The following is a 9,287-nucleotide window of genomic DNA, read 5'->3' as shown; positions in this document are numbered from 1 at the left end:
TCAAAATACAGAAAATCCTATGAATGAGTAGGGGTGTCCAAACTTTTGACAGGTACTGTGTATGTCCAGCTAAAAGTGCATTAATACAGACTGTCTGAATTCCTATGGAGTGCACAACCGTACAAGCCTTAGTCTTTATCCTTTACTATAGAGTTTTCTCCTTGCATTGTAAGATATTATTTGAGTCTGGATAGCATGTTTTATTTCCTCTTTATTTCACATGTTTAATGGCGAAGCGACTACGTGCAGTATGCAGAGGTATTATATGATATATATATATTTTTTTTTTTTTTTGGGGGGGGGGGGGCATGTTAGATTTAAACATATTATGATTCACAAAGTTAACAGGAAGTAAGGTTTCTTTTTTTTTTTCTCTGGATGTTGGACCTACTTGTCCACCAGGTGACTATGAATTAAAACAAACTAATAGCCTAGACATGAATCTGCTTGTCCTGAGCACTCAGGCTACTGATTCGTCCAATGAAGCGTATACTGTAGTCTGCAGTTGTTTTTTGTTCAACTGGAAAGATACCTTTCAATAAAAAACAACTAACAACTGGTTGCTCACTGTTGCTCCCAGTATCATAAGAGTGAGTAATTATAGCGCCTAAATATTGACCAGTGTTTCCCCGACCATTATACTGTGCCCCCACAGACAGACACACACACTTACTTTAAGATCTCATCTCATCTCATTATCTGTAGCCGCTTTATCCTGTTCTACAGGGTCGCAGGCAAGCTGGAGCCTATCCCAGCTGACTACGGGCGAAAGGCGGGGTACACCCTGGACAAGTCGCCAGGTCATCACAGGGCTGACACATAGACACAGACAACCATTCACACTCACATTCACACCTACGCTCAATTTAGAGTCACCAGTTAACCTAACCTGCATGTCTTTGGACTGTGGGGGAAACCGGAGGAAACCCACGCGGACACGGGGAGAACATGCAAACTCCACACAGAAAGGCCCTCGCCGGCCACGGGGCTCGAATCCGGACCTTCTTGCTGTGAGGCGACAGCGCTAACCACTACACCACCGTGTCGCCCTACTTTTAAGGTTAAAAAACAAAACAGAAGTGCAGTTCTATTAAAAAATACTCATTATTGTTCTAAAATAAATGTGAAGACTTAAATATGACTCCTTTAACTGTTTGTTCAAGTCCAAATGCTCTGTAATAGGAGCCGTGGGGAGGGGTGCTGCAACACCCCCCCCCCCCCCCCCCCCCCCCCAAAAAAAAAAAAGTAAACTTGGGGGAAACACTGTTGACTGATACCAGAATGTGTTATTTAACAGTAGACTGCCTTTCAGATTTTTCAGGTTTAGGCCATTAAAAAGAATTTTCCCTGACACCCAGTTATTTTTGTTTAGTGGACTGAAAGCTACTGAATTCGAATCACAGACTTCCAATTTTATTTTATTTAAAAAAAAGGAACAATTAATGAATTTAGGGCCACATGGCCCTAAATTCTCCGCTATTTTTTCCTGCTTCACCATGACCCAATACAAGATACTACATCATGCATCACGTGGTGGGCTTTCCCCGTTCACGCAAGGCATTGTGGGATACAAATTTGAAACGGGAGGGAACAATAGAGGATGCGAATGAAATGTGAAAGACTGACTACAGTAACGGAAAGCGAGAAGAAAAGACGTTATGTTGTGAAGGAAAGGAAACGCAGGACCAAACTAATAAATATCGGCAGTCAGCGAGCACCTCAGTGCGATCAGCTGGGGTGGGTTCCCAAAAGCCTCTTAACGCTGAGCATCTTAACTAGGAGAGAGTGTGTTCATTGCGATGCTCACTCTACCATTTAACGATGATCTTTGTGCTATGATGCTTTTGGGAAACCCACCCCTGTTTGTTTAGCGACAGAATGATGTAACGGTCAAGGTAAACCTGTAGATGGCAGTAATGCAACACTGGATGCCAGCTGCTGTAAAACCCAAAAGTTTTAGAAGAGGATGACGGCTAAGGTAAGCATGCGCACATGGACTTCCTCTGTCTGCTTGATTGCGCGAAGCAAGCAATTTCATGCACAGTATTTGCTAGGGAATCCCCTCAAGTTAAATAACTTCCCAGCCACAGAATGGCCTGTTTTATATTACAGAAATAACCATACATCACAATGACCGAATTTAAAAGGGAACTAAATTTTACCCGTTTTATGAAATCGAAAGGCCGTCTATCTTTTAATACTTCATCATCAACAAACAACTTTAAATGCTAGTTTTATACTAGCTTTCCCCTTTAAGACAGAGAACATTCTCCACACACATTGACAAACTTTGTGTAAAGCCAGTATCTCACTGGGCTGCGACAGCTTGCGACAAATTGCGAACATCATTCGCAAGAGAGTTTCAAAAGTGTCTTGAAACATTCGCGGGGCTTCTCAATTTCCTCGCGCGAGTCGCAAAGTGTCGCTCCTTCGTCGCTGAAATTTTGAACATGTTCAAAAAATTCGTGCGACAAAATTTCCCTCAAAATAGCCCCAAATGTGTCAAAAGCCGTCACGAACCCTTCTCAAGTCAGTTTCCGTGAGACAGGAAGTGCGAGTTCAGCCAGTATCTCACTGGGCTGCGAGAGCCTGCGACTAGTTGGAGACTCAACAATTGCGATAAAATATGCGAATATCAATTCAGTGTGATTCCAAGTGAAAATTGTCGCTAATTCGCATATTTTATCGCAATTGTTGTGTCTCCAACTAGTCGCAGGCTGTCGCAGCCCAGTGAGATACTGGCTTAAGAGGAACATGTTACATTTGAACTGATATCATGTAGGTTTCACACTGACACATTGTCCTTCTGAACTGTCTTCTCTCAGGAGTCTGTCCTCACCACAAGGTTTTCATTAGTGATATCCAGAACCCACTTTACAGACCAGCTGAACTCCGATGTTATCAGTTGCACTGCAGTTAGGAAGCTTGAAAAGGAAAAAAGTCTGCCGTGTGTTTATACTCTGTGCAGTATTTTTCTCTCACATGCTCCTGTCTGGAATGTTCCACACTGTTCTGGCCATCAGTGTCTGGAAGGGTGTGTGTGTGTTTGCGAGAAGCTCTGTAAGCATAACAGCATTACCGTGATATTACACGCATATAAGGATTTAAAAATAATGCTCACTGGTGGTTGCTGATTAAACTTATCATGATGCCCAATTGCTCATAATATTGTTGGGTTTTTTTTGTGTGTGTGTCTGTGCAGTTTGTGTTTTATGATGACTGAATGAGAGTGTTTAAAATTTTATGTAAAAACCCATGCAAAGTGTGTGTGAGAATATCAACTTCTGTGTTTATTTCAAGCTTTATCATCAGCATGTATCCTGAGAGTAGTGCAATGATCGTAAAATGATGGCGTCCTGGTGTACCGATCTTTATACTGAGTACACCAGATTAATTTTAATGTACCCCCATTTTCTCCTAAATCCATTTTTTAGTGTCCATATCAGAATTAGCCTCTCTAACAGCAGCAAGGGTTTTTAGGTAACATGCCACATTGCACTTAGTTGAACAAGGGGGGGAAAATTTTAGTGATGGATAATACAATCAGCGACTCCTCTTAAGTGTTCATTTTATCAGAACGTCATATTCTGAATGCACAAATGGCTTAAAATGTTATCATTTACAAAATGTAGGTGTTGTGATTGCATAAGTATTCTCCTCTATTGCTGTGAAACCCATAACTTAGTTCTTTGGGAAAGAGACATGCTTATAGCATCAGATTTTTTTTTTTTTTAGCTTACTAATCAAGAATTGCATACGCTACCGTTCAAAAGTTTGGGGTCACTTTGAAATGTCCTTATTTTTGAAAGAAAAGCACTGTTCTATTCAATGAAGATCACTTTAAACTAATCAGAAATCCACTCTATACATTGCTAATGTGGTAAATGACTATTCTAGCTGCAAATGTCTGGTTTTTGGTGCAATATCTCCATAGGTGTATAGAGGCCCATTTCCAGCAACTCTCACTCCAGTGTTCTAATGGTACAATGTGTTTGCTCATTGCCTCAGAAGGCTAATGGATGATTAGAAAACCCTTGTACAATCATGTTAGCGCAGCTGAAAACAGTTGAGCTCTTTAGAGAAGCTATAAAACTGACCTTCCTTTGAGCAGATTGAGTTTGTGGAGCATCACATTTGTGGGGTCGAGTAAATGCTCAAAATGGACAGAAAAATGTCTCAACTATATTTTCTATTCATTTTACAACTTACGGTGGGAAATAAAAGTGTGACTTTTCATGGAAAACACAAAATTGTCTGGGTGACCCCAAACTTTTGAACGGTAGTGTACATCATTAACACATTTTGTCAGGAGTTGAGTTGAATGCGATTTTGCTTGAGGGGACAAGACGGTCAATGATTGCGTAGCTCGCTACAGCCCCGTCTAGTCCAGAAGGAACGATCTAAAGTGGACCACCTTGCACAATAAATGTTGCAAGCTATATACATTATATGCAATATATATATATATATATATATATATATATATATATATATATATCATCTCATTATCTCTAGCCGCTTTATCCTTCTACAGGGTCGCAGGCAAGCTGGAGCCTATCCCAGCTGACTATGGGCGAGAGGCGGGGTACACCCTGGACAAATTGCCAAGTCATTGCAGGGCTGACACAGAGACAAACAACCATTCACATTCACATCTACGGTCAATTTAGAGTCACCAGTTAACCTAACCTGTATGTCTTTGGACTGTGGGGGAAACCGGAGCACCCGGAGGAAACCCACGCGGACACGGGGAGAACATGCAAACTCCACACAGAAAGGCCCCCGTCAGCCACTGGGCTCGAACTCAGGACCTTCTTGCTGTGAGGCGACAGTGCTAACCACTACACCACCGTGCCGTCCTGTTCAACAACTCATTAAGACTTAATTAGTCCATAACTTCATTAATAATTGTAATTAAGCAGATTTGGGTAGAAGTTATATATACCCTAGGTACCCCTACCTTCCTGCCAAAAATGATAAAAATCGGTGAAGAATTGAGGGAGAAAAAGCAATTTTCATGAAATGTGGACTACGATGGACGGACAACACATGATGGCATCAGCTCATTGCCTGTCAACCAGATGAGCCAATAACTCTTACCATCCCCCAAATCTCTCAGTTCATTTAGACTATTTTAATGTAGTACACAGACTCTATATTCACTTGCTGGATCAGATTAGAAGCTTTACCAGGCCACACGGTGGTGTAGTGGTTAGCACTGTTGCTTCACAGCAAGAAGGTTCTGAGTTCGAGCCAGTGGCTGACGGGGGCTGTGTGGAGTTCTCCTCGCATGTTCTCCCCGTGTCTGCATGGGTTTCCTCCGGGTGCTCTGGTTTCCCCTACAGTCCAAAGACATGCAGGTTAGGCTAATTGGAGGCTCTAAATTAACAGTAGGTGTGAGTGTGAATTGTTGTTTGTCTCTGCGATGATCTGGCGACTTGTCCAGGGTGTACCCTGCCTCTCACCCATAGTCAGCTGGGATAGGCTCCAGTTTGCCCACAACCCTGCACAGGATAAGCAGTTACGGATAATGGATGGATGTTTACCACCAGGGTTCTTTGGTAGGTCCCTCTGAAGGATTTAAAGATTTGATGTAGAACTCAAACGTGGGGGAAACCATGGCTTAATGCTTAGAGAAGCAGATTTGGGACCAAAAGGTCACTGGACCAGCAAGAATGGCTGAAGTGCCCTTGAGCAAGGCACCTAACCCCGAACTGCTCTCCAGGCTGCTCTGAGTATCTTGTACGTCACTCTGGATAAAAGCGTCTGCTAAATACCTGTAACGTAAAACGAATGGTTTACTTTTCAGAAAAGCTTCTATGAAGAACATCTTTATGAAGCTAGAACCCTTAACCACCCAGCAAACCCTTGAGGAACAGTTATAGTAACAGTAGGCTAGAACACTTGGATGCTAGTTCAAGAGACGGAGCTTTCTGAATTAACAGGCGAGTACAGACACCTTCTTGTCCTGATTGGTTGGATCTTTGTCATCCATTTCCTCATTCTCCTGCTTTCCGAGATTGGCATGCCACAGACACTAGAATGTCTCTTCTGAGCAGATGTTTTATTTCCAGCAGCCAGAATGTGAGGAAATTTTACCACATACCTGTATAAAGTATTCCTGATATCACTTTTTAAATTAAAAGTGATTAAAATTGGTGGCACGGGTGGTGTAGTGGTTAGCACAGTCGCCTCACAGCAAGAAGGTTCCGGGTTCGAGCCCCGTGGCCGGCGAGGGCCTTTCTGTGTGGAGTTTGCATGTTCTCTCCGTGTCCGTGTGGGTTTCCTTCGGGTGCTCTGGTTTCCCACACAGTCCAAAGACATGCATTTAGGTTGACGTGGGGTGGCCTTGGGCTGAAGTGCCCTTGAGCAAGGTACTGAACCCAGCGCTCGAAACTAACGGTGTCCCGGGGACCATAAAAAATGTCATCGGGACACAAAATTATCATATCTGGGACAATCCCGGGACAATGGAAAAAAATAGATCTAGAAAAAAAGTTCTACATTAATATTATTTACAAAGCCGTAACACATACGTAGACATTCACCTAATTTGTCAATTTTAATTTTAAAACGTTAACAGCGAAAAATACATAGTAGCTACACTTTCGATGCACCTGCATCCGTAGGCTACAGAGCAGCGCATTCTGTTCTAGAATCTTCGGCCGGAGTCCGCATTATATGGACTTGGAATGGAATTGCTACCGCACACGCTGCGCCGACTCTTGCCAGAACAAAAATGCTTAAGTGGTTGAAGCGGACCGACCGCGGGGAAGAAACTGAAAGCCCAGACATAACGTCTCCGGGACCTTCAGGATCCAAAGTGTCATCGCCTGGTCTGCAGGCAACGCTAGCAACTGAATGAACTGAATGAACACTGTTAGACACGTTATAAAATACAACAGGAATGATGTGGATGATATTGACGGAAGATACCGTTCAACAGAATAAGTGAGTTTTCTTGGTGTCTTTCTAGTTCAGAAAGTTTAGTCAGTCAGCAGCACAACTAGGCTCGGACCTGGCACTATGCTGATGTTGCTAACATTTGCACCCACGTTTCGGCAGCGAAAGTTCATAAAATGGATAACGGTAATGGATAACGGTAATGGTGAAAATTATAAGTTGGCCTTATAAGTGCCAACAGATATTCAAGGTATAAGTAGATGAAATGAACATAAAAGGGGTCTTATTTTCAACTAAAGTGTACTGCAGATGTAGGGAGTTGAAACATTTTCTGAATGAGCTAGTTGGCCCCTTTAAATAAACGGGTATCTATTCATACAGTGAGATCGCCAAAGTTTAATAAACTGAAAATGCAATAACTGTAATTTTGAAGTAGATGATGTATAGGACATGTGTCGCTTGTGTCTTGTGACTTATTGTAAAAATGATATAAAGGGTTCAAAATCGCATAGTTACAAATATAATAGTAACTTCATATGATAATATTAACCACTGGTTATTTCAGAGAGGAAAAAAATGGGGACACTATTGCTTCCATTCGGGACAATACAACACAGAATTCGGGACCACTGGGGGACACAAAGAAAAAAAGTTAATTTCGAGCCCTGACCGAACCCCTGACTGCTCCCTGGGCGCTCTAGTGTGGCTGCCCACTGCTCTGGGTGTGCAGATGGGTTAAAAGGATAGTTCAGGATTTTTGACATGAATCTGTATGGCATCCCCATCAATAGTGTCGTGCAAACACACTGACTTACCCCTGACAGCATCCTGTGAGTCCAGTTCTTGTCCAGTTTTGGTCCAGACGAAAGTAGTCCGGCAAGTTTGTTGGGGTCACGAAAGTAAAACGTTTTTCGTCTCAAAACAGTATGTGTTCAAAAGAGTGATATATTTGCATCACAAAACCGTTGCCAAATTAAAAGTCAGACCTCGAAATCGCTTGGCACTATTTTCTCTCCCTTCTTATCACTGCGCGCTGCCGCCAGGTGACAGCCACGGCTGTTTCATTCATTGTTTTAGTGATGGGAATTTCGGCTCTTTTTCGGGAGCCGGCTCTTTTGGCTCTTCTTACTATAAGGAGCCGGCTCTTTCGGCTCCCAAACGGCTCCTGAGATTTTATTTTTGATTTAATTGCTGCAATTAACTAGTTAATTAATTACATTATTATTTATATTTTATCAATAGGATGTTTTCCATTTTATTTTTTATTTTTTGTAGCCATTGTAAAGCTTTGTAAAGTATAGCAGTGTAACAATGTTCTAGCTATAGAAATAAAACTTACTTACCAATTAATAAATTATTTTCTCACAAACATAATGCAAAACTGTGTTATATTACCAATATAAAATACACAGAAGACATCAACTGTTTATCCTTTATGGCTTTATTTCACACTCGACCTTGAACAAAATGCCACAAAATAAATTATGAAGTATAAATCAGGCCTAAGAAACTATGAAGCAAAGTTGGAAATTATTTTAACAAACAGAACAATGTGCAACAAAATATGTGGCACCTTGAGCGCATGTAAAAAGAGAAAAAAGTGCCACACTCTGCTCCACCAGTAATGAGAAGCCGCTGGAACAGCAAATATGCTCCTGTTATAATGACTGCTGTCTCGTTGTATACCGCAGATTAATCTGGCCATGCCAAGGCGGTTGCCGACCGAACCTGTCAATTTATGAGCGACAATTTATATCATGAGCTTTAGGAATTCACGGCAACAAAACAATGATCATGGTTGTTAAATAGACAATCATCCTTCAGCTGAGCTGAACTCTCTCTCTCTCTCTCTCTCTCTCTGAGGCACCTAAGGACAAAAAACTAATTCGGCTCCCCAACTCGGCTCCCACCGGAGAGCCGGCTCCCGTCGTTCACTTCAAAGAGCCGGCTCTTTGAACCGGATCGTTCGCGACCGACACATCACTACATTGTTTACTGCTAGCAAAGTTAGCGACAACATGTCTGACTATGACGGTGAAATGTGTGCGGAGATTCAGCCACATCTTTGTTGCTACAGCCTGGATAGTCGCAAGTGCGCACCATTTTCACAAATATATTATTGTATAGGTTATAGAAGGTGATAAATTTGTCGCTGTTCTTGCTCTCAAATTAGCTTGTTAGCACCGCTGATCTGAACTCCTAATCACTGCCAAACAATGGGAAAGGTGTTGATTCCTGCGCGGATGTCAACATGACAGCGCACAGTGATACCGAGGGAGAGAAAATAGTGCCAAGCGATTTCGAGGTCTGACTTTTTATTTGGCAACGGTTTTGTGATGCAAATGTATCACTCTTTTGAACACGTACTGTTTTGAGACGAAAAA

Source organism: Neoarius graeffei, chromosome 16 (genome assembly GCF_027579695.1).
Source record: "Neoarius graeffei isolate fNeoGra1 chromosome 16, fNeoGra1.pri, whole genome shotgun sequence".
NCBI classification, from domain to species: domain Eukaryota; kingdom Metazoa; phylum Chordata; class Actinopteri; order Siluriformes; family Ariidae; genus Neoarius; species Neoarius graeffei.
This window is presented reverse-complemented; position numbering follows the sequence as displayed.